Source organism: Schistocerca cancellata, chromosome 9 (genome assembly GCF_023864275.1).
Source record: "Schistocerca cancellata isolate TAMUIC-IGC-003103 chromosome 9, iqSchCanc2.1, whole genome shotgun sequence".
Lineage (NCBI taxonomy): Eukaryota > Metazoa > Arthropoda > Insecta > Orthoptera > Acrididae > Schistocerca > Schistocerca cancellata.
In genome coordinates, this window is record NC_064634.1 from 414,593,812 (window position 1) to 414,620,284 (window position 26,473).

The window sequence follows — 26,473 nt, forward strand, 5'->3', positions numbered from 1 at the left end:
TTGCGCTACTGTCTGCTTTTCCATTGGCTGAAGGCCATCCTCACCAAAAATATATCTTGCTTACTTTCTATAGAAGTGATTGGATTCATCTTGACCACTTTCTTGCACTACACTAATATTGATACAAAATTTTGATAAAGTAATGTTACAAATATTCGGTCACTCTCAGATCCTTCATAATAATTACAAGTAAGCTAGTGTTCTTGCGCAAATATTCTCGTATTAAATGACAACGAACTGTGATTAAAATTTATGCAAACAATTATTTATGCCTTTTTGACAGCAGCATATTTTGTTCTCCTTTTAACAGTGGCATCCACTAACACATGCAACTAACCACTTTTAGCACCGTTTTCTAAGAGCACTTGCAGTCAGCATTTAAATCAAGTTGCTGGCAAAATAGTAAACTGTTCAATAAATAAATACATAACTACGACGAACATCAGGTACTGATGTTGTACTGATTAACTGTATAAATGTGGAGAATATAATTTTCTGACAAACGTTTGCGTAATGAAAAAGTTATAAGTGACAATGTAAATCAATAAATAAGAAATATACAGATATGTGACTTTCAGGGATCATCGCTATAGTGCAAAGCTATCATCTGAGATAACGTTTGCTGACCTTGCATGAAGCATTTAAAAGTTGTTAATTCAGACGTTCATTGTGAAAGTGTTTATTTACTGTGAAATATTTCACTCCTAAGGATACTGAAATATTGTTTTGTCATTGGATGTGTCTCATTTATCTGAGATTGCTGGTGTATTCAGAATTGCTTCAGTACTTGACGTGAATTGTTATAGACTCTCAAAGAGCTAATAGGATGAGTCTTTCAGCTTGTCTGACACTTCGCCATCTGTTGGAGCGTTGTCTCCTGCACAAAGGCCATGAGAGTGACAGCCACCAAAATTCACCACGCTGGGACTTTCTCTATTTACGGCGACACTGCTAGTCTTTGTACATGGACCGTCTGGTACCAGTCACCTAGTAGGACCTGGGATTGTCGCGGCGCGCCCTGGCCTATTGGGCCCACTGTCGTTCAGTTGTACATCAAATTCATCTTACCTGGAAGCAATTCTAGGCGACCGATTAGTTCGCCAACATACTCACAAAGTTACAGGCGTGATAATATGATTACTTTGGCAATTCTGGGCTAATTAACTGGTGGTAAGTTACGGACATAGGTTCGTGAGGTGGAGTATTGCCCATTGGCTGGGTATTCGGGTAAGTCAATAATTAATAACTAAAAGTTTTTTAATGCATAGCTCAAATGAAATGGTTCGATCTCATGTGTGGTTTGTAATGTTTCAATGATAATTTTACATACCTTTCTTTGTGCCATTGTAGGGAGTACAACTGGTGCGAAATGAAGGAGGGCCTTAAGCCATGAAAATTCTCAAGGTTTCACACATTTAAGGAAATGAAGTATCTTTTGTTGAAATCAGCAAATTTGAGAGAAAAAAAATTTAGAGAACTTCTTTGCGATGGGTACTGATGTAACGGTTTGTGCCAATTGGTAACAATGAAAATTATATTCAGGCATTGGGTACGAAACAGCTGAGTCTTTAGCAGAAGTAGTTGTGAATTCAAACTCAACTTAATGTGGGGTAATTTTCGGTAATTTTCACCGATTTCTTTGTACATAAATTATAGAAGCGCACCAAATCCGTTAGTGCTTTTGAGTTAGCTCGTATTCTCTAGTGTGTTTATAAGAATAGGTTTAGGTATTATTTAAAGGCAATTACAGCCAGCGAGTGTGTTTTAAATGATTTTACAATGCCCCCCCCCCCCGTCGCCCTCCCGCCCCCCTCCCTCCTCCTCACAGACGTGAGCTTGCATTACGCACGCTCTGTGCAAAGGCTTTACCTATGAGAACATTACAGAGAAAGAAGTCGATATGGGTACACAGCTGGTGTCGAGTGTAAAATTGATTTGTAGATTTTGAGCATTTATGTTAGGCTGTTCTCAGAAGCGTGGTGGATAACAGACGCTTGTAATGTTTCCAGTAGTTTGAGTTGATTCAAAATAATAATATCTCTGGTCAAATGTAAGAATAATCTTCAACCCGCGGTAATTTATCGTGCGTGATGGTGTTACCGAGAGCGATCGCATAACCAGTCAGATACAGCTAGAGAGTACAAACAGTAGGATACTCAAAATTTCTTTGCATTACATTAAAATAACTCAGTTTTTCCAGAATGAGATTGTCACTCTGCAGTGGAGTGTGCGCTGATATGAAACTTCCTGGCAGATTAAAACTGTGTGCCCGACCGAGACTCGAACTCGCGACCTTTGCCTTTCGCGGGCAAGTGCTCTACCATCTGAGCTACCGAAGCACGACTCACGCCCGGTACTCACAGCTTTACTTCTGCCAGTGTCTCGTCTCCTACCTTCCAAACTTTACAGAAGCTCTCCTGCGAGCCTAGCAGAACTAGTACTCCTGAAAGAAAGGATATTGCGGAGACATGGCTTAGCCACAGCCTGGGGGATGTTTCCAGAATGAGATTTTCACTCTGCAGCGGAGTGTGCGCTGATATGAAACTTCCTGGCAGATTAAAACTGTGTGCCCGACCGAGACTCGAACTCGGAACTTTTGCCTTTCGCGGGCAAGTGCTCTACCATCTGAGCTACCGAAGCACGACTCCTTGCAGGCTCGCAGGAGAGCTTCTGTAAAGTTTGGAAGGTAGGAGACGAGATACTGGCAGAAGTAAAGCTGTGAGAACCGGGCGTGAGTCGTGCTTCGGTAGCTCAGACAGTCTGCCTTCGGCAGGGCAACGGAGCGGACGCGTACGTGTTGATTTCGTGCGGCGTGCGAGTTCGCCTTGTTTACTTTCTGAAGGCCGTTGCTTAAGTGCCGGCTTACCTTGTACGATCCATGGCGAACCGTTACCGTAAATCAACACTCCGATTTACTTTCTGCAACGATTATGCCCGACCCAAAGCACTCGAAGTGGAGCGTTTTCTACGAGAGGAAGTGAAGATCCCGGCGACCGATATTATCGGCATACATTTGTCCATTGTGAGCAGCACGGTCTATGTGAAAATCATTAACGACGCGGCGTGCGAACGCATACTACGTGAGACCAAACAGGGGCTCCGCTTCTGTCACGCTGATGGCAATGTGGGGGAGGTAACCGTCGACCACGCAGGCTTAGGTATGCGAACGATACGCGTTTTCGAATTGCCATTCGAAATTCCAGCTGAGGAAGTCGTCGTGGCACTACGCTCATACGGCACAGTCCACGGCCACACTGCGGAGAAGTGGACACAGTTTCGGACGTATCCTGTCCTAAACGGGGTCCGACAGGTCACCATAGATCTCCGAAGCCACGTCCCGTCCTACTTACAGATCGGCGGATGCCGTGCCATAGTTATATATGACGGCCAGCCTCGGACCTCTTCCGGATGCGCCAAAGAAGGCCACCTTAGATCCGAATGCCTACAACGGCGTATTACGCAACTTCCAGCTGCCGAAGAACCACCCACGTCGCAACCTACAGTGCTACCGGTGACCTATGCCGCTGCTCTGGCTTCTCCTACCACTTTGCAACGTCGCCCGATCACCACAAGCGACGCCACCAACGAGCCCGACCAGACGCCGACGGAGAGCGCCTCGGACGAACCGCCGCCTCGGCCGGCCATTGACGCCGCTCCGAAGATGCCGGCGCAACCAGACGCTGACCCTGATCTCGGAAACACGATGGAGATCGACTCGCTGATCGTTCCTACAGCGGCCTTTCTGCCAGAACGACGCGACTCCCTTCCGTCGTCGGACACGGAGGGTCGCACAAGGATACAACGTTCCCCGAAACGTCGCAAGCGAAGACGTCGCACCGTTTCCGGCCAAGAGGAGACGTTACAAGTCGAGGAGGACGTAACCGTCGACCAGCACGGGCCTCAGAACCCGCTACTGCTGACGAAGACGTAATGAGCGCGGAGACGTCTATCGGTGTGTCTGAGCCCCGTGCTGACGCTGAACTAGCTCATTAACGCATCACAGGCGACACTACACCACGCACAATTACAACATCTTCTGCACAGAAAATGGACGATACACCAGTTTCCGCTTCCACAGCGTGGCACGAGGAGGAGGTCACGGAGCAGGAGCCGTTACGGGACCCTGCACCGTCACGGCTGCACCACTAATCATACTCTCCCCAGACTCCCCTGCGGGCCAGCGGGATAACGTTCCGCTGCGACGCCCACACCCTTGCGCGGACGGCGGAGTGAACCAGCCTCCAGCAATCTGACACCAGGCCTACTGGATAGCAACCATCAACACCAACAACATCCGTTCCAGGGTGAAAATCCGCCTTATGCAGGAGATGTTCTGGGCTCCGGATATTGATTTCGCCCTTCTGCAGGAAGTTCACTTGGCTAGTCTCCCGGATATCAATGGCTATACCGCCCACGCCTCCGCGAGTGATCCTATGGGCCGCGGGGTGGCCATCTACGTCCGCCACGGGATTTCTGTGACCGATGTCGCCTTCCTTCCATCAGCTCGGGGCATGGCACTCACTGCCATGGGGACACGCATCATTAATGTCTACGCTCCCTCAGGCACCGACCGACGACATGAAAGAGCCCAGTTTTATCCCGAGGAAATCGCTCCCCTTTTTTTATGGCGTTATGACCACTGCCTACTAGGAGGTGATTTTAACTGCGTTCTGCATCCTAAAGATCAGATTCCCCACTATACTACATGCCAGGAACTACGTATAGTGGTGCGAGACCTCCTGCTTCACGATACCTGGTAAGTACAACATGGCGACCTTTCTGGCCATACCTTTCTTACAAGTCATTCCGCAAGCCGACTAGACAGGATATATGTCTCACAAACTCTTAGATCTGCGATACGGGGCGCCGAACGCTGGCCGCTGGCCTTTTCCGACCATTGCGCTTACATCTGTACGGTCCTCCTTCCGCCGCAATCAGTATGGCGCAGCCGTGTGCCATGGAAACTCAATACCTCACACTTGCATGACCTGGCGTGTCGCCAACAAGTCACTGAAACGTGGACAGCCTGCGAACGACGCCTTCCCCGCTACCACTCGGCATTGACATGGTGGTTAGACTGCGCCAAGTCGGCGATCCGGAGGACACTGATGAGATACGGGAAGGACATGGCCGACTGGCATCGCACCACTGTTGACTTCTATTACGCGAGTCTCCGAGATCTGGATGCTCAACCGCCAACCCCGGACAACCAGTTGGAACGTCAAAGAACTAAGGCGAATATAATTGCGCTGGCACGCCGGAAACTGCAAGGGGTCGTGATACGGACGCGGCGCCACGATCACGCGGATTTAGAAATTCCATCCATGCATGATATAGTGTCCGACAAACGAAGGCGTCGTCGGTAGATCATCAGCACTCTGACCACGCCTCATGGAACGCAGGTGACCACTCAGAATGACATCGTCCGCGCATTTGTCGAGCACTACCGTCGTACTTATGGTGATGACGACGCTGAAACTGTAGCAGACGACTCCATTTTGCATTACGTCACGCGCACCCTCCCCCATACGGAGGCGGATGCTTTGACAGTGGCGGTCACGCCAGACGAAGTCAACAACGCAATAGCTAAGGGTGCAGTCAACAGATCGCCAGGAATTAACGGCTTACCGATTGAGTTTTACCGTACTTTTCGGGACCTCATGGCCCCACGGTGGACGACTATGTATCAAGAACTGACAACATCTGACCAAGCAATCCCACCCGCCTTAGCTGAGGGCATCATTATACCCGTCCACAAACCAGCACGTGGTTCGATGGTCACGAGTTACGGACCGCTCACCCTCCTCAATGCCGATTACAAGATTTTCGCGCGATTACTGGCAATGCGGCTCCGAACTACATTCCCTCATATTCTCTCGCCAGAGCAAACGACGCCTGGCGGACAGGTTAACATACAGACTGCCACAGGCGAATGCCGCGACTAAATTGCGATAGCGGCAGCCTACAGGCTCCGGGCAGCGGTCGTCGCTATAGACTTCGACAGCGCCTTCGATAAAGTGCGTCATCTTTTCCTGTTTTCGGTGGCAGCCCGAATGGGCATCCCCCCTCCGTTTCTCGACGTCATCCGGCGCTTTACGACAGTGCCAGTTCTCGTGTCCAAGTCAATGGACGTTTAGCAGGGCCGGTACCTATCTGCCGTTCGATATGGCAGGGGTGCCCCCTCTCTACCCTCCTGTATGCCATTGCCCTTGAGCCCCTTATTGGGGGCTAGACGACCAAGCTCTCTGGCCTCACCCTACGCCAACACACTTTTCGCTGTCGGGCATATGCTGATGACCTCCTTCTCCTCATTCGCTCCGGCTCTGAGATTCGGGATGTCCTCGAATTGATTACCCGTTATGGGGCTGCCGCTGGCAGTGCCATGAATGTCCCCAAATCTTCTGCAATGCACATTGGACGAGGCCTCCAGGAGGGTGAAGTGGCACCCTTGCCGCTTGTGCGGACTTTCCGGTACCTGGGCATTACCTTTACCCCCACGGTCACACACACGGCGGCAACGAATTTCCGTCGCCTGTTACACGTCATCCGCAACGACGTCCGCCAGAACCTCTTGCACCGCCAGGACACACTTCAACGGGTTGAGTTTATTAATCTTTATGTGGCATCAAAATTGGTTCACATCGCGCAAGTTCTCCCTCTGCCAACTGCAATTGGGCGCAACCTTCAGGCGGCTTTTGGCTATTATCTCACGGCTGGTTCAATGTTTAAAGTCCGTTGTGAGACGCTTACCCTGCCCTCACGGTATGGTGGCGTCGGGCTCGTCAATGTCCGTATGCGAGCTGCAGCCTTGTACATGAGTACCATGAGAAAACAGTGAACGGGCCAGGGTACATCTCTAACACGCAGCTTGCTTGAGGTCCTCCTACCTGCTTCCACCTCACCACCGGTGTCTGTCGGCCATATCGTGCCTTATTTGTCCCATATTTCGACCTTTTTCGTCGACTACAGTTACATACGTACCAGTCTCCCAGATACACGCCCACCTAGGACTAAGGATTTCTACAGCCTGTTGCTGCGCTGTGTTCCCCGGAATGTGATGGAGACCAAACACCCCTCCATCCAGTGGCCCATAGTGTGGACTACCATCCACCAGCCCTTCCTCCCTGCGAACGTCCGGGCACTGTGGTATCACATAGTCAACAGGAAATTTGCCACGAAGCAGCGCCTGCACAACATTGGCTTCTCAGAATCCCCTCTTTGTCTCCTTTGCCAGCAACTGGACACTGATGAAATCCGTCTCGCCTCATCGCAAGATGTATGGCGCTTCGTGCAGCAAATCATTGCCTACTATCTCCGGGTGCCACCAGACACAGTCGAACCTCGAATGTTTCTATACCCGGAGGACCGACATTTTCCCGCCACCAAATGTCATGCTATTACGTGGGTCAAAGGGTGGGCGGTCGCTTATGTCTTTCATGAGGGACCTAAATCCCGCCTCGACTTCTGGACCTATTTACGAACAGCCCATGCAGCTCTCGAAAACACGCCACGTTACCGAACATTCTTTGCTAACTATCTTCGAGCGGTCTTTGTTAGACCTCCACTGAGTTAGGGGGTGCGTGGCTCAGAGGGCACCCACCCCTCCTCCCCCGGCGGTGTCTGAGTTTCCACCGCCTACGATCTATTCTACTTCTGACCTCCGCGAATGGGAGAGCGCGTCGCAGATTGCGCGGATTTTATTTCTTTTTACTTTTCCTTTTTCCTTTCTTTTTCTTTAACCAGAATTTATATTTATTTTTTTTTCGCATATGTGTTCCCACAATTTCATGCTATTAGTGAATCTTACAAAACACATTCAAATAAATAAATAACAACGCCTTCCACTACTGTTGATTCCTGTTTCTCCCACTTCCCTAAGCACCACAGACTCGGTGGTGGTGAGGGGGACACTGTGGCCAGGCCTCAGGTTTCGACCCCTGCCCACTTTGCCCCACGAGCCCCCACCGGTCCACTAAAAAAATGGTAAAAAAATAAAAAATTAAAAAAAGATGTTAGAGCACTTGCCCGCGAAAGGCAAAGGTCCCGAGTTCGAGTCTCGGTCGGGCACACAGTTTTAATCTGCCAGGAAGTTTCAACTGAGATTTTTCCTGCTAAATACTTAACTGAGCGCTGAAACAATTTGTTAGACGCTATTCTCCTGCTTTCAAACTGCTTAGTCAGCCCCTGCACAATCATTTTATAACTGCAGTAGCTTACATCACTGCACAGTTTGCGCGCCTGTATGATGAGTCTGTGACAGCTTCTTTCACATAATTCCCCTTGATTACTTTATAATGCGACGCTCTTAATTAATGATTAGGAGACGCACTCACAATAGACCTGACGTAATGAACCATTAATTTTGCATATATATAAAGTTAAAATAGTTCATTAAAGAATGATGCAGATGGGGAAACTCAAAAAATTCACCCGCTCTCTAGACTGCTCATTCTGAATGTAGACAAGTGCAAGGACCGTTATCCACTGAGTACCCTGTTTCCAGTCTTGACCAAACAAAAAGTTGTCATTTTGCTTGTTGGACCATTAACAAAGAAATACCTTGCTGCCTACAGTTCACAAAGCGCAGGGTGACGTAGCTTCCAAAATCAGATCAAATGGTATTATGAACATACGTAATGAATCCATAAGATGCATTACAATGACGAACAGTTCGATAGTGAGTTTATAACAACCACCATTTCTCACTAGCCTATCCTTCCGATATACACTCAAATTTTCCCCAAAAGTCTCACGACGAACGGATTCGATGTTGCCCATTGGAAGACTTAGCGACGACCAAAATTGGATTCCGACAGCACCGAAGGTGTCGCGTGCATTGTAACCGCCACCCGCCCCCCCCCCCCCCCAATTTCTCTGAGTTTTAAGCAGTAGTCAGAAGCACATCGACTGTAGCCAACGCAGCCTCAGCTGTTTCCGGGCACCAGTCCTTCCTCCTTGTGTCCGCTCACAATTATTACAGTTCCTAACCATGTCGTTCAGCGTAAGATATTGACATAAGATCTAATAAAAAAATAGAAACAAAGCAGTTAAGATTAACTCAGAAGTTACAGTGTGGAAGCGCACTGGGTGCAACCGGCTGCACATAGTGGCACATGTCGGGACGATTGAAGCCTTCCACTTGGGTCATCCTCGGCTCCTTTTGGCGGGTGGCTGATTTGCTGAAGGCAAATAGCATTGCATACGAAGTGCAGCTATTTGTATCACCATACCCAGCGTCGACTGCGGTCCTCTGGTTTGGAGCAGAGTGGAAGGCCTAAACGAGAAACTCAAATGACTCTGTGACGGTGTCAGATGCATATTTCTTGTCGTCCTCTATCGGGTGGAGGGATTCCCTTTAATAGGTTATGGGTACCTAGACGCAGAAAGTGGCTACAAGGGTAACGAACATTTGACGCATGTTCGCGAACACATCCCTCTAGGGATTCTAGAAATGGAATTTACATCAGCCATAACGTTGGCTCATCCTCGCAGATCGGAAATATAAAAGGCTATGATATTAGTAAACTGCAGAGAAAGGTCCCAGAATTAGTATCACTTATTGAACGTTATATTGCCAGAAAGAACTCGGAACGGGAATTAGGTAGAAAACAGATGTGAACAGCAACGAAATTCTGAGTACAGGTTCGAATATTTGTTGTGAGAATAGGTCCAAATGGTTCAAATGACTCTAAGCGCTATAGGACTTAACATCCGAGATCGTCAGTCCCCTAGAACTTAGAACTACTTAAACCTGACTAACCTAAAGACATCACACACATCCGTGCCTGAGGCAGGATTCGAACCTGCGACCGCAGCAGCAACGCCGTTCTGGACTGAAGCGCCTAGAACCGCTCGGCCACAATGGTTGGCGTCAAAACAGGTTAGTCGCCAATGGTGGCGTGTATTTATTGCAGGAGAAGTCTATAATATCCAGCGAAGTTATCACAGACACCGAATGGAAATTAATCCGGGTGAAGTTCAGCATCCAAGGTCGGTCAAAAAGTGCAGCTCAATGCTTTTATAGACCGCCTGGGGCAAGAGCTGTAGTGACAGCTGTACCTAGCACTGGAGGAAGTAAGTAAGTAACCTTCTCTATATGTCCGATAGACAGAGTGATTCAAAAGTTGGATACGATTTCAGTTGGCTATATTTCCTGCACTGTAGTTTGTAATTGAATTCTGTCAAGTGTATTTGGAAGAGGATATTATGTTTCGATCCCCTCCCCCCCCCCCCCCCCCCCATGAACCATAGACCTTGCCGTTGGTGGGGAGACTTGCGTGCCTCAGTGATACAGATAGCCGTACCGTAGGTACAACCACAACGGAGGGGTATCTGTTGAGAGGCCAGACAAACGTGTGGTTCCTGAAGAGGGGCATCAGCCTTTTCAGTAGTTGCAAGGGCAACAGTCTGGATGATTGACTGATCTGGCCTTGTAACAATAACCAAAACGGCCTTGCTGTGCTGGTACTGCGAACGGCTGAAAGCAAGGGGAAACTACGGCCGTAATTTTTCCCGAGGGCATGCAGCTTTATTGTATGATTAAATAATGATGGCGTCCTCTTGGGTAAAATATTCCGGAGGTAAAATAGTCCCCCATTCGGATCTCCGGGCGGGGACTACTCAAGAGGACGTCGTTATCAGGAGAAAGAAAACTGGCGTTCTACGGATCGGAGCGTGGAATGTCAGATCCCTTAATCGGGCAGGTAGGTTAGAAAATTTAAAAAGGGAAATGGATAGGTTAAAGTTAGATATAGTGGGAATTAGTGAAGTTCGGTGGCAGGAGTAACAAGACTTCTGGTCAGGTGACTACAGGGTTATAAACACAAAGTCAAATAGGGCTAATGCAGGAGTAGGTTTAATAATGAATAGGAAAATAGGAGTGCGGGTAAGCTACTACAAACAGCATAGTGAACGCATTATTGTGGCCAAGATAGATACGAAGCCCACAACTACTACAGTAGTACAAGTTTATATGCCAACTAGCTCTGCAGATGACGAAGAAATTGAAGAAATGTATGATGAAATAAAAGAAATTATTCAGATAGTGAAGGGAGACGAAAATTTAATAGTCATGGGTGACTGGAATTCGAGTGTAGGAAGAGGGAGAGAAGGAAACGTAGTAGGTGAATATGGATTGGGGCTAAGAAATGAAAGAGGAAGCCACCTGGTAGAATTCTGCACAGAGCACAACTTAATCATAGCTAAAACTTGGTTTAAGAATCATGATAGAAGGTTGTATACATGGAAGAACCCTGGAGATACTAAAAGGTATCAGATAGATTATATAATGGTAAGACATAGATTTAGGAACCAGGTTTTAAATTGTAAGACATTTCCAGGGGCAGATGTGGACTCTGACCACAATCTATTGGTTATGACCTGTAGATTAAAACTGAAGAAACAGCAAAAAGGTGGGAATTTAAGGAGATGGGACCTGGATAAACTGAAAGAACCAGAGGCTGTACAGAGTTTCAGGGAGAGCATAAGGGAACAATTGACAGGAATGGGGGAAAGAAATACAGTAGAAGAAGAATGGGTAGCTTTGAGGGATGAAGTAGTGAAGGCAGCAGAGGATCAAGTAGGTAAAAAGACGAGGGCTAGTAGAAATCCTTGGGTAACAGAAGAAATATTGAATTTAATTGATGAAAGGAGAAAATATAAAAATGCTGTGAATGAAGCAGGCAAAAAGGAATACAAACGTCTCAAAAATGAGATCGACAGGAAGTGCAAAATGGCTAAGCAGAGATGGCTAGAGGACAAATGTAAGGATGTAGAGGCTTATCTCACTAGGGGTAAGATAGATACTGCCTACAGGAAAATTAAAGAGACCTTTGGAGATAAGAGAACCACTTGTATGAATATCAAGATCTCAGATGGAAAGCCAGTTCTAAGCAAAGAAGGGAAAGCAGAAAGGTGGATGGAGTATATAGAGGGTCTATACAAGAGCGATGTACTTGAGCACAATATTATGGAAATGGAAGAGGATGTAGATGAAGATGAAATGGGAGATACGATACTGTGTGAAGAGTTTGACAGAGCACTGAAAGACCTGAGGCGAAACAAGGCCCCCGGAGTAGATAACATTCCATTGGAACTACTGACGGCCTTGGGAGAACCAGTCCTGACAAAACTCTACCATCTGGTGAGCAAGATGTATGAAACAGGCGAAATACCCTCAGACTTCAAGAAGAATATAATAATTCCAATCCCAAAGAAATCAGGTGTTGACAGATGTGAAAATTACCGAACAAACAGTTTAATAAGCCACAGCTGCAAAATACTAACATGTATTCTTTACAGACGAATGGAAAAACTAGTAGAAGCTGACCTCGGAGAAGATCAGTTTGGATTCCGTAGAAATACTGGAACACGTGAGGCAATACTGACCTTACGACTTATCTTAGAAGAAAGATTAAGGAAAGGCAAACCTACGTTTCTAGCATTTGTAGACTTAGAGAAAGCTTTTGACAATGTTGACTGGAATACTCTCTTTCAAATTCTGAAGGTGGCAGGGGTAAAATACAGGGAGCGAAAGGCTATTTACAATTTGTACAGAAACCAGATGGCAGTTATAAGAGTCGAGGGACATGAAAGGGAAGCAGTTGTTGGGAAGGGAGTAAGACAGGGTTGTAGCCTCTCCCCGATGTTATTCAATCTGTATATTGAGCAAGCAGTAAAGGAAACAAAAGAAAAATTCGGAGTAGGTATTAAAATCCATGGAGAAGGAATAAAAACTTTGAGATTCGCCGATGACATTGTAATTCTGTCAGAGACAGCAAAGGACTTGAAAGAGCAGTTGAATGGAATGGATAGTGTCTTGAAAGGAGGATATAAGATGAACATCAACAAAAGCAAAACGAGGATAATGGAATGTAGTCGAATTAAGTCGGGTGATGCTGAGGGAATTAGATTAGGAAATGAGACACTTAAAGTAGTAAAGGAGTTTTGCTATTTGGGGAGCAAAATAACTGATGGTGGTCGAAGTAGAGAGGATATAAAATGTAGACTGGCAATGGCAAGGAAAGCGTTTCTGAAGAAGAGAAATTTGTTAACGTCGAGTATAGATTTAAGTGTCAGGAAGTCATTTCTGAAAGTATTTGTATGGAGTGTAGCCATGTATGGAAGTGAAACATGGACGGTAAACAGTTTGGACAAGAAGAGAATAGAAGCTTTCGAAATGTGGTGCTACAGAAGAATGTTGAAGATTAGATGGGTAGATCACATAACTAATGAGGAAGTATTGAATAGGATTGGGGAGAAGAGAAGTTTGTGGCACAACTTGACCAGAAGAAGGGATCGGCTGGTAGGACATGTTCTGAGGCATCAAGGGATCACCAATTTAGTATTGGAGGGCAGCGTGGAGGGTAAAAATCGTAGGGGGAGACCAAGAGATGAATACACTAAGCAGATTCAGAAGGATGTAGGTTGCAGTAGGTACTGGGAGATGAAGAAGCTTACACAGGATAGAGTAGCATGGAGTGCTGCATCATACCAGTCTCAGGACTGAAGACCACAACAACAACATTATGTTTCGAATACTACCGCTAAAGTGCTCCAGCACCGCTGACTGTAGCGTACACCGTGTCAGTTGTGAGCGAGATGGCTACTTGCCAACACAAGACTTTTTGCGTTCGTGAGTTCAGTAAAAGCGAGTCTGCGACTGCGGCACAAAGTACATTTCGGCTTTCATTTAAGGTTGCACCTCCAACGAAGCCAAGGCCGACCGCGTGTACTGGAGCAGCACTTGGAGAGCATTACAGAGAGCTCTGAACGTAGCTTATTCCTCAAATAAATGAAGATTCAAGACATTACATTTTTCATTACGACAGAGCTCCACCCCATTGGTACCTGAAATATCGACTTTCTCTGAATGAATCTCTACCTCCACGATAGATGCGCCGTAACGGAAATGAACTTCACTTCTTGCCACCGAAGTCTCCTGATCTCACACACTGCCACTTTTCCTCGTGGAGGTTCGTGGAAGTTGCGATTTACGTACCACTTCTTCCCACAGTTCTGAATGAAACAAGAAAACTTATCACAGCTGCGGTGAACTCAGTGATGCCAGACATTCGTTATCGAGTGTGGAATGAACTCCGCTACCATCCAGATGTTATCCGTGCAGCGGGAGGAGGGCAAATTGAACGTATGTACGCGAAAACAAAGGTAACTTACATAATTAAAATACAATATATGTTTCAGGAAATATAGTGAACTGAAATTGTGTCCATCTTCTTTGATTACCCTGCATATTTTCGAAAAATTTCGGTGTGTTTTTGATATTTGTTCAAAATTTTGGTTTTTCCTGCTGTTTCTTCAAAAGTCATCACCAAATGCAAGACAGTTTATTTCAGTATTATTGTTGCCTCTTCTCAATGTTGACGGTGAGATCCTATATACATTAAATTTTTCCTTCCAAATTCTGACTTCTCTTTTACAATGTCATGCATACACGAAGCTGACAAGTGCGAGAATTATCGCTCAATCAGTTTAACAGCTCGTGCGTCCAAGTTGCTGACAAGATTACTGTACAGAATAATGGAAAAGAAAATTGAGGATGTGTCGATGAGGATCAGTTTCTCTTCAGGAAAGGTAAAGCCACCAGAGATGCAATTCTGACGTTGCGGTTGATAATGGAAGCAAGACTAAACAAAAATCAAGACACTTTCACAGGATTTGTCAACCTGGGAAAAGCGTTCGATAATGTAAAATGGTGCAAGATGTTCAAAATTCTGAGAAAAATAGGGCTACGATATAGGAAAAGTCACATAATGTACAATGTGTACAAGAGGGAAGAGAGAATAATAAGATTGGACGACCAAGAACGAAGTGCTCGTATTAAAAATGGTGTAAGACAGGGCTGTAGTCTCTCTCTCTCCTACTGTTCAATCTGTACATGGAAAATGCAATGATGGAAATAAAAGATAAGATTAGAGTGGGATTAAAATTGATACGATTCGTTGATGACATTGCTGTCCTTAGAGAAAGTGAAGGAGGACTGCACGACGTGTTGAACGGAATCTGATGAGTACAGAATATGGATTGAGAGTAAATCGAAGAAAGGCGAATTTAACGAGAAGTAGCAGGAATGAGAACAGCGAGAAACTAACGGGGGGTAGGACGTCAAACGGACCGACTTCGAGCAGGAGAGGCACCACCGGACATTTTAATTTCCACTGTCTATACTTTTACAAGTAAATTCATAAAACTTTGTCAGCATGACCAGGAAGGATTCAGGATTCACACTCGTAGCAGAGGAAGCTCAAAAACGTAACAAAATAATTTTTTTACATGTGAAATTTCATCATTTATTCACTTACTATTGGCTGCATTTGTTGCTATAGATACACTTTTCTTCATAAGTAAGAGAGACTGTTCGATGAATTTTGCACAGCATACAAACCATACTTACAGGTGTCTGAAACTCTAGAATCTATTTATTACGAAAAAATGAATGAGCTGTTACGTTTTAAACTTTATGTTTAGAAAAAAATCAAATTTTGTAGTTAATTATCTCAATTTTTACCACAGTTTTTAATAGATTTGGAAAGTTCCAGAGTTTCATACACTTGTAAGTATGATTTGTATTCTGTGCAAAATTCGTCAAAGAATCTCTCTTACTTGTGAAGAAAAATGTACCTATAGCAACAAATGCAGCCAACAGTAAGTGAAAAAATGATGAAATTTCATATCTAAAAAAAAAATTATTTTGTTATGTTTTTGCACTTCCACTGCTATGAATGTGAATCCTGAATCCTTGCTGGCCATGCTGACAAAGTTTTATGAATTTATTTGTAAAAGTATAGATAGTAGAAATTAATATGTCCTGTGGTGCCTCTCCTGCTCCAAGTCGGCCCGTTTCACGTCCTACTCCCCTTAACATCAGAATTGATGGTTACGAAGTAAATGAAGTTAAGGAATCCTTCTAGCTACGCAGCAAAATAACCGACGTCGGACGGAGAGAGGAGGACATCAAACGCAGACTATCACTGACAAAAAGGGCATTCCTGGCCAAGAGAATCTACTACTATCAAACATACGCCTTAATTTGAGGAAGAAATTTCTGAGGATGCACGTTTGGAACCGTATGGCAGTGAAACATGGACTGTGGCAAAACCGGAACAGAAAAGAATCGAAGAATTTGAGATATGGTTGTGCAGACGAATGTTGAAAATTAAGTGGGCTAATATAGTAAGCAGAGAGGAGGTTCTGCGCAGAATCGGAGAGGAAACGAATATGTAGAAAACACGGACAAGGAGAAGGGTAGGATGATAGGACATCTGTTAAGACGTCAGGGAATGAATTCCATGGTACTAGAGGGAGCAGTAGAGGGCAAAAACTGTAAAGGGAGGTAGACATTGGAATACATCCGTCTCGTGACCCAACGATTTATGGATTATTGTTGACTGTTATAGTTTACAGAACAAATAAAGACGGCTTGCTTCCGCACCTGAGGATCAGAACGCAGCTTAAGTCCAGCGTGGCAGAAACACGAAGGTTTCCCGTATGCTCGCGACGTGCGGAGGCAACGTGGAGAAGGCGAGAGGCAGGCGGAAGAAGAGTGCTGGCGGGGGCGGGGCAGGGGCGACGAGGCTGGGTTGTTGACTGCGAGCGGCGGGGGCGGTGGGGGGCGGCAGGCAACGGCCTGAATATTCAGCTCGGCGAGGCACCGGCGCCTCACACACGGATCCTCCACTCGCGCGCGATAACATTTTCAGACGAACATGTCAAACAACTTTGTGTAACTTCGCGCCCCCTGATCCTCGCGCAAAGTGCTTCACGGAAGTGCCGGCGGCGGAGAGCGGGGATGAATTTAGCAGGCCGTCGTTCTCCTTTTCTTAACGTTTTGCTCTCAAAACGCGCAACAGGTCTCAAAGACAGTTTGCGGTTGTCGCTTCATTGATTATGCCGCACGGCGAGGACGTCAACTCCAGCACGCCGCGCCACGGCGCGCTTCAACTTCCTCTGCCGTCTCCACACTTCACCCCCGCTTCTGAGGTCTATACGAATACGGATGCAGCCCGGAGCGGTAAGCTGTATGTAGCAGAACGGGCAACTATTATTTACCATTCGCCTCTTACCTAACAAAGCGACATTGGTGAAAAATGTTGAATGAATAATTTATTTTGCAGCTGAGATGAAGTACATCTGTACGCAGGTGTACTACAGAATATTTCAGAACGATTCAATCTGTATCACAGGACTATATCATCCTCATGACTCAAGACTGAAACCTGAGGTAAACTTTAACTTGCGAATCGAAACTCAAAATATACTTCGACATCAACTGGAAGCTTCTGATTCATGCTGTTGCTGGTATGGGTAACCGTGGTTGACACGGTCCCTCCGCAAAAGTAATCGCATACCTCGGCTGTTTCCTCAACTGCGACAACAGAACAAAAATTTCATTTTTCAACAGAACACAGTAACATCTGGATGTAGAATCGACGATAATCGTCGCACAGATGTAGGATTGCAGCATTGGCTTCATAGTTCAAATGATTTCAAGGTTTTTTTTAAGTTTAACCGAAGTCTGACGATGTTTCCTTATCTTCTTTCACATTATTCAGCATATTTCACCCAATCGGGCAATTTTCAAACGATAAATGACTGCTTGGCACAAATAACTTTATATGTTACGAAACTAAGAGAAACATACGATAGTTAACTTCGTCGACATGTTACCATAACCACTAGAGCTCCTTTGAATCCTAAAGAATTTATGAAGACATTCATGTTATAAATGTAGTTCTTCTGAGATATTCCACGGCTCCGTCCATAGGACATATCGATCCCAGCTTCTCAGTAATGGTTACGAAATGCTTGTTGAAATCTTCTGCAGGACTGTACACATCTGTAGTAAATGTATCATTTACTCTTGATGCTATCTACTCTTCTTCATATAGATTTCTACCCTGAGACCTTAAGGGAATTTCAAAAAAGGCAGATGTTATATGTGCGAATTTTACCTATCTATATCTATCATATAGAATTATACTCTGTGACCTTAAGAGAATTTTAAAAAAGGCAGGTGTTATATGTGTGAATATTAACGAACTATATCTATACTACCTTCAGTTTGTTACCTCATATTCTCATAATGCATTTTATTTTATGTCTCTACTTCTGTCTTCAGTACTGTACAGTATGTGTTACAAGTGAAATGTACTTCAAAACAGAAATACAGAAAATAAACAGAAGGTAGCTGAAGAAGAGATGTGTGGTATTAGATTGTGAAAAGTATTGAGAAATCAATGAAACTCCAAATCCGAAACGAGGTTACGCCGTGTTGACGACATTTCCTGACAATGATTAAGATTCTTCGTAGACCAAGCCATGAAATAATTATACCAGCTGGTGTGTAAGATATATGAGATGGACGAGGTACCATTAGATTTTAAGTGTATTATAATAATTTATACTCCAAAGATGCATGGTGCCAAAAGGAATGAACATTACCAAAGTATATCCTCAATCAGTCATGTTTTCAGTACGTCAACTATAATGGTTTGCAGGAAAATGAAAGGAATTGATAGAAAAAGAATACGGGGAGATCAGTTTGGGTTCCCGAGAAATGTAGGAAAATGAGAGGAAGTACTAGCCATACGACTTGTAAAGTAGGTTCAAGAAAGGAGAAACTGTGTTAACAGCATTTGTAGATTACAGAGAGATGACGATGATTTGAGGTGAGGGGCGCTCGGCATCATTGTCATGAGCACCCTGACGAAAAGTCAGCATGCTCATCTCATTGGTGGGGACGAAGGCTGTCCCCACATCTGGAGCAGCTTGTAATGTGTTAATGCCTGCCTCCTTTCCTTACTAGTTTAGGGATGAGGCCTGACAATTCACAAAATTTCACCGCCCTTGTAACACTGGAATCCGAATTTGCGAGGATGGTGGTCATATATATATATATATATATATATATATATATATAGCACTTCACAGAGTTGTGGATCCTCACACTGTAGGAGGAAACCACCATGTGTTGAAGGGCTAGGGCTGGTGCACAGTCTGGTAAGCTGTGAATGAAGCTGACACGAAGTCCACCATGCTGTTGTGATTAATTTGAGCGACCATAGTTTGTTGTTTGTATCCGAAACTATTCAGTCTCCCACTGACGCATGGTGTGTCTGTCAAAAAATGAGACGATGGCGTGCCACGAGATGAGACGTTGATGGACAACACCATCCCAACATGCTTCCTTAGCGGATTTGTCGGGCATGTCGTTTCCCTGTATCTTCATATGTATGTGGCCAGGTGCCCAGCAAAAGATCACCTCCTTGCCACAGTGTTGGAGCCACTGTAAGGAGTCATGGATGAGCTGAATCAGCGCGTCTCCTGAATACATTTGGTGAAGTGCTTGCGGTGCACTAAGTGAGAAACCTTGTGTGGTGATGCCTGTTAAACCCCTCCAGTGCCGTCAGAATGCCATATCATTCAACTTCACCATTTGTAAATTGATCCAGAAGACGTACTTTACAAACCCTGGTAGGGAAAACAGCAGAACAACTGAGGACATTCTCTTGCCGGGACTCATCTGTATGAACAACGAAAAAACTGTGGTACATACTTAAAATGGACGAAAATAAAGTTGTAAAAACAAAATATGGCGTACAAGTATTATTGTACTGTGTCACTCTCAAAATCACTTTGGGCCTCTGAAAACGCCAAGGCAGCAATATGTTCCATCCCTGGCTGTGTATTTGGATGCCTTATAGCTCCAGATCCTTGAGGCAGTCTGTGACACGTATCCCAAATGGCTTCGCCGCATGGGGCGGATTCCTGAATAGCGGTTCAAAGATGAGTTGGACCAATGCAGTAAATGCCAATGACTGACGTGACGCTGACATTTTCAGAGCCTGTCAAGTCAAAAGGGTACGTCGACAAATCCATAGTGGTGGGTCACCAACCTCTTCACACAGACTCGGAACTGGGCTTGTCTGAAAGGCTCCAGTCGATATCCGAATGTCCTCATGGTGGACAGCATCTAACATCTTGAGGTAGAGATGATGGGCCGATCCATAGACCAAGCTGCCATGATCTAACTGTGATCGAACAAATGCCCTATAAAACAGCATGTTCGACGTTAACAAATGTGCCTTCTCCCAAAAAGCCATTTTTCTGTTCCCAGTGGGCATTTATGTTATATGTACTTTGACCACAATCAGTTATTTTGTTGTACAAATAGCAAAATTATCTACTACGTTTAGTATCTGATTCCCTGATGCTTCACATGATTTTTATTCGACTGCAGTACATTAACGTTTTTCTCTTTAGTTGATTTCCACCTTCAACATCTCTTCAAGACATTTTCATTTCGTCCAACTCCACTTCCGAAAGATCTGCCATATGTGGCAGAATTGCAAAATCACCGACAAACCTCAAAGGATTTCTTTCTTCTCCTTGGCCATTAATTCACTTTCCATATATTTCCCTTGTTTTTTTTATCTGTTCGCTTAATATACAGTATCAATAACACGGAGGGTGGTTTACAAGCCTGTCTCATTCCTCTCTGTCAGTGCTTCCCTTCCATGTCCTTAGACTTTTATAACAGAAGTCTGGTTTCTGTACAAGTTGTAAGTAGCCTTTCACTCCCTTCATTTTATTTTTGCTACCTTCAGCATTTCAAAGAGCTTCCTACAGTCAACATCGGTGAAAGTTTTCTGTAATCCCTTTTAGAGGTTCAGCATTCGTTTGCTGAGTATGGGCTTGGCAACCCCGTGGTTCCCGAGCTGCATCTCGTAAGCGCCGCCAGCCCTCTGTCACCGTAATATCTGGGCATGCTTCAGCGACCACTGTGCGGCGCAGCGGTGGAATGTTGTGTATTTTGGAGAACGGGGGTCTTGGCTTCACCACGTGGGCACACCTCTATATAAAAAAAACCTCACTCTCAAGATGTGCTACGTGCTGATGAGATGAATGGCTGTTGAGGTAAAACAGTCTCTAGCGAGCCACCTCTGGGGCACCTGTCGCCCCCCCCCCCCCCCCCCACAGTTGTATAACACTTGTTCTGGTATGAAGGGCACTGCCTGGGTCGACGGTTGTTTCCCTAGTATCTGGTGGGATCCCTATGTAATGGTCCATCAAACTATTACTCCTAACGGGATCTGTATACCGTCATGTAGTACCAACATCCACTCCTCAAAGAGAGCTTGGTTGGTCAGTCCTCCCGAAAGAAGACTCAGACTCATAGTAACAGGGCATTAGTGAGCCATAACAGTTTCATTGTAATCAAGCGAGCAGGGGGAACCTTTGAGAAGGTATCCTCTTTCTATATTCACAAGGCATCTGAAAATATTGTTGGGTCTCTAAAAGGTGTCAAACGACTTCATAGTGGAACGCTTCTAGTTGAAACTGCTAATTCAACCCAAATATCTAAACTCTTGCTATTAAGGCCTTAGGTGACTACCCAGTCGAGTCTCAGTTGCACACCTTAACTCTATTAATGGTGTGGTTACCTCCGATCTAATAGAGGTGGACCTCGTGAGTTACGTGCAGAATGGAAAAATATGGGCGTCACTGAAGTGCAAAGCTATACGAGGAGAGTCAAAGGAAAACTGCAAAAATCTGCAAGATTTATTCTGACGTTTAGTACTCCGGGATTACTTGAAGATATCCTTGCAGGCTACATCCCCCTTAAGGTTCGCACTTTGTTCCTACCCAAATTCGGTGCCACAAATGTCAAAGATTTGGCCATACCGCCAAGGTATGTAATGGGAGGGCTGTGTGTGGCAATTGTGGAGGCTCAGCTCACGAATCACGCAGTTCTTGTAAACTTCATCCGAAGTGTGCAAACAGCTCCGGGGATCATCCGGTGTGGAGCAGAAACTACGGTTGTTTACAGTGAAGAAAGGAGAATTCAGGAGTTGAAAGTCGAGACTCCATCGCCTATGGCGAAGGTAAAAATACTTTCAAAGCCATGCAACCGCCGGTTTTCGCTACTTCTTTTGCATCAGCCCTTAAGACGGCAATCACTAGGTATGATGCGACCACACAAACTCAGACCACAGATTCAAGTACGAGCACATTCACCTGTCAGCATTCCTATGAGGGAAACCCTCCACTTGAAACTGAAGTCGTTCGGAAGCAATGGGCTTACCACCTAATCCACATACCACTACCAACATCAGAAGCCAAGTAAGCTGTCCCTGCAACCCAGGCAACCACCTCATCAGTAAAGGACAATGTCCTTCGTAAAGTAGTTCAAAATCCAAAAAAGCAGCAGTTAAACCTTCGGATCGGCGAGCTCTGTCACTCTCTGATTGCGACTATGCTCTTGAGGATATGGACTTCCAATCGGAGGAACCGGAGAGCAGGGAACTGGCTAATATTCGCCCCAATTGCCCCAGTAAACCACCACCTCCAGGGTTGGAAGAAAAGAACAACCACCACTAAACAATGGCTTCCACAGGGACTTCTGTGCTATAGTGAAATTTTAAGGATATCGCTCACATTGGGAGGAATTACAGCTCCTGGTCCAGGAGAAACCGTTCTGCGTCTGTTTACAACAAACGCATCTTAAAGTCACCGATATACCTGCATAACAGGATTATCACCCAAACAGAAAGGACGCTACTACTGGAGACAGGACTAAAGGCGCAGTGTAGATGCCTCTCCTCTCCTGTCCCTCTTACCACGACCTTGCAGGCTACTGCCGTGAAAGTTCTCGCACCTTTAATATCACAGTGTTTTCTTTGTACCTACCACCTAATGATTCTTCGGACGCAGACGCTCTGGTAGAACTCTTCTGGGCACTCCCATTTCCATTTCTAGTTATGACGGACTTGAATGCACACAGTGTGCTGAGGGTCTCGGACACCACTTGCTTCCGGGGTCGTATGATCGAGCGACTCGTCCATTCTGAGAATATCTGCTTTCTGAACAAGGGTCAGGTGACACACTTTTCCACAGCTACATGGTCTTTTTCAGACATTGACCTTTGTGTTTGTTCCCCAGTTATTGCAGACTCAGTTCAGTGAGAAGTAGCTACAGATTTACATTCTAGTGACCACTTCCCAGTATGGATCTGTCTGCCGACTTGGATGCTGGCTGACAGGAGACCATGCAGAAGGATGACACAAAGGGCAAATTGGTTACAGCACAGTCGATAGGCTACTTTTAAACAAAAGGGCTGTGCATAGAAGACAGTGGCCCATATCACTTGCGATATCCGACGGGTTGTCTCAGAGTCCATCCTCCAGTCAAGTAACCACCTCAGATGACGGTCTGTATCTTGGTGGAACGATGACTGTTGACTAGCAATCAAGGCCAGATGAACAGCTCTGAGGAACTTCACTGTCCAACTCTGCAAGAGCACATGCAAGGCGAGAGATAAAGGAACAGTAGAGGGCTTCCTGGAGGGAATACACGACTTCCATTAATAGGTCCACTTCCACTGTGTAAATTTCGGAATTAATAAGACGGACTACAGGCCAAGGGTAGTAAATGTCCCCTTACAGCCTTGCCAAGAAACAAGGTCTTGGTGGACACACCAGAAGACATAGCTCAGGTTTTAACTGATCATTTCTTTTCTGTTACCACGTCTTCCAGACAAGCTCCTGCTTTTCAGGTGCTCCATAGCACTGCAGAGATGAGAAAGCTCAATTTCTTCTCATGTAAGGAGGAAGTCTACAACCTTCCATTCCCCATGTGGGAATCAGTCTTGTCTGCAGCCAGAGGCACTACTCCAGGACCAGATGAGATCCATTATACCATCTTTCGTCATCTATGCTCTGAAGCGAAAGGACAGTTCATCTATTATTTCACTCAGATCTGGTTTGATGGACAGTACCCCACGACTTGGAAGGAAGTAATATTAATTCCATTCTGGAAACGAGTTAGGGACTTTAGTGTCCCTACCTGGTACTGGAGTGTAGCCCTTACCAGTTGTATGGGTAAGACTCTTGAACGTATGGTCAACCGCCACCACTTCTGGCTACTCGAATCCCAAGGTACCCTGAGCTATCCCCAGTGCGCTTTAATGGGCTACCGTTCCACCCTTGACATCTTTATTCTACTGGAAACAGCGATACATAAGCCCTTCTTACGCCGAAACCGTTTTGGTTGTATTTTTTTTTGTCGTCAAAAAGGCGTATGACATTACTTGGAGGTACAAAATCCTTCCCCAGCTTCATGAATGGGGACTACATGAGCACCTGCCGCTTCTTATCCAAACTCTTCTCGGGGACCGGCGTTTTCGATATCGCTCTGGTGATGCCACGTCTGACTGCTATGTTCAGGAGAATGGGATGCCTCAAGGCAGTGTCCTCAGTGTCGCAGTGTTTGCCGTAGCTATCAGTGGCATTTCCACTGTAGTCTGGAGCTCTGTCAGATTCTTTGTTTGGGATGTCTTTGCAATCTTCTTCTCTTCCTGATCTTATAACGACGACGAGGCAGCTACAACTGACCAGCAGGAGGCTGGAAACCTGATCAGAGACAACTGGTTTTCGGTTCTCACTCGAGAAGACTGTATGTGTCAATTTTAACCACGCTTGTCGAAGTTTACAGCCAACCAGTGTTCACTGTGGGGGACAATATTTTATATTTTCAAGAAGCTGTGTGCTTATTGGGTTTATTATTTGACTCGAAATTAACTTGGCTCCCATACCTGAATGACCTATGAGCATAGGCCTGTCAGTCATTGAATACTTTGGAATGCCTTAGCAGAAAAATATGGGGAGCTGAGAGAAAAATGGCTTTTTGGTAGAAGGCACATTTGTTAACGTCGAACACGCCTTTAAGGGCTAGGCAGTATTATGTGAAGATCTTTTTATGGAGTACAGCCTCGTAGGAAAGTGATACGTGAATTGTAACCATTTCAGACACGAGGAGAGCAGGAGCGTTTCAAATGTGGCGTTATAGAAGAATGTTGAATGTTAGTGGAGTAGATCGAGTAGCTAATTACCTACTGACGCGAATGGATGAAAAAAGAGAGCCAGCCTCTGTGACCAAACGGTTCTAGGCCCTTCAGTCTGGAGCCACATGGCCGCAACGGTCGCTGGTTCGAATCCTGCCTCGGGCATGGATGTGTGTGCTGTCCTTAGGTTGGTTAGGTTTAAGTAGTTCGAAGTTCTAGGGGACTGATGACCTCAGGTGTTAAGTCCCATAGTGCTCAGAGCCACTTGAGCCATTTTTTGAAAAAAGAAAGCTACGGCAAAACTTGACTACAAGAAAGGATCGGTTTATAGCAAACATGCTAAGACATCCACTAGTCATTAATTCGGTAATGGAGGACAGTGTAGGGAGTAAATTTTACAGAGACCAAGGCTAAAATACAGAAAAAACGTTTCAAAAGGATAAACAATGCTCGTTCACATTGTGACCACACTTACGTTCGACGTCAAAGTACAATAACCACTCACAGACGGTAGTTGACACCAATTGCAGTGTAGGATGCAGAAAACGTGAGAAGGGGGACGTGGAGAACAGTGCAGGCATTGTCGTAATGCGGAAACGGAGGGATGTATGTGACGTCCAAAACAGCATTATCATTGACTTTTGACTAAGGTCGGAGGCATTTCCGACTGTATATCTTTCTTGTGTAGCCGTGATTAATGTATGTCCTCCATGGCAAAACGCTACTACACCAAACTGGCGCGTAGGCAACTGTGGTGCAACATGGACCATAGATGAAAAGGGTGAATGGGGCTGCGGTGTTGTGTACGGCCGAATAAACGTGAAACTGTTGAGCAACAGATGAAGAAAGGGGCTAACACCAGTGTCTCCTCAACGAACGTTAAGGAAACGTTGCTGCGTACAGGCCTCCGCAGCTGGCGCCAGGCGCCTCCTACATCTACCTATGCTGACTGCTTTTCATCGCCAGCAAAGTTGGAAACTTGCACGACAGTACCGCTAGTGGACATACTCTGAGTGGCGAGAGGTGGCCTTTTCAGATGAATCACGTTTTGTGCTCCATCGGACAGGTGGCCGTTGGCATGTACGGAGTGAAACGTCTGAAAGTACGCACCATACAACAGTTATGGTCGAGGAGTGTTTTCGAGGCATTACCTGTGTGAACTCGTCTTCTGAAAGGCACAGTGAATCAACACAACTATGCATCTGTCCACCCGTACAGCAGTTTACTTCCCCACGCCACGATACCAACTACCACTACGACAGTCCAAGGTGTCACACAGCCAGTAAGTGGACATGCGAGCTTCGAAGTGCCCACGATTAGTTCACGGTACTCCCCTAGCTACCAAACTCCCTGGATTTAATCCGATCGCGATTGCGTGGGACCACCTCAGTCGGGCTATTCCTAAACCGAGAATCCTAACGCATCTGTCCACAGCAATGAACTTGGCGTGGCTCCACAGCCCTGCCGGCACGCTCCAGAGCCTCACTGGCACTCTTCCTCTACTCATACAATAAAGGCTTTCACGACCGGATGGTACTGTTGTTGATAATTCTTCCGGGTTATATGCCCGTCGTCCATGGAATTTTTCTATTCCTAGCGTTTCGTCCAATATTA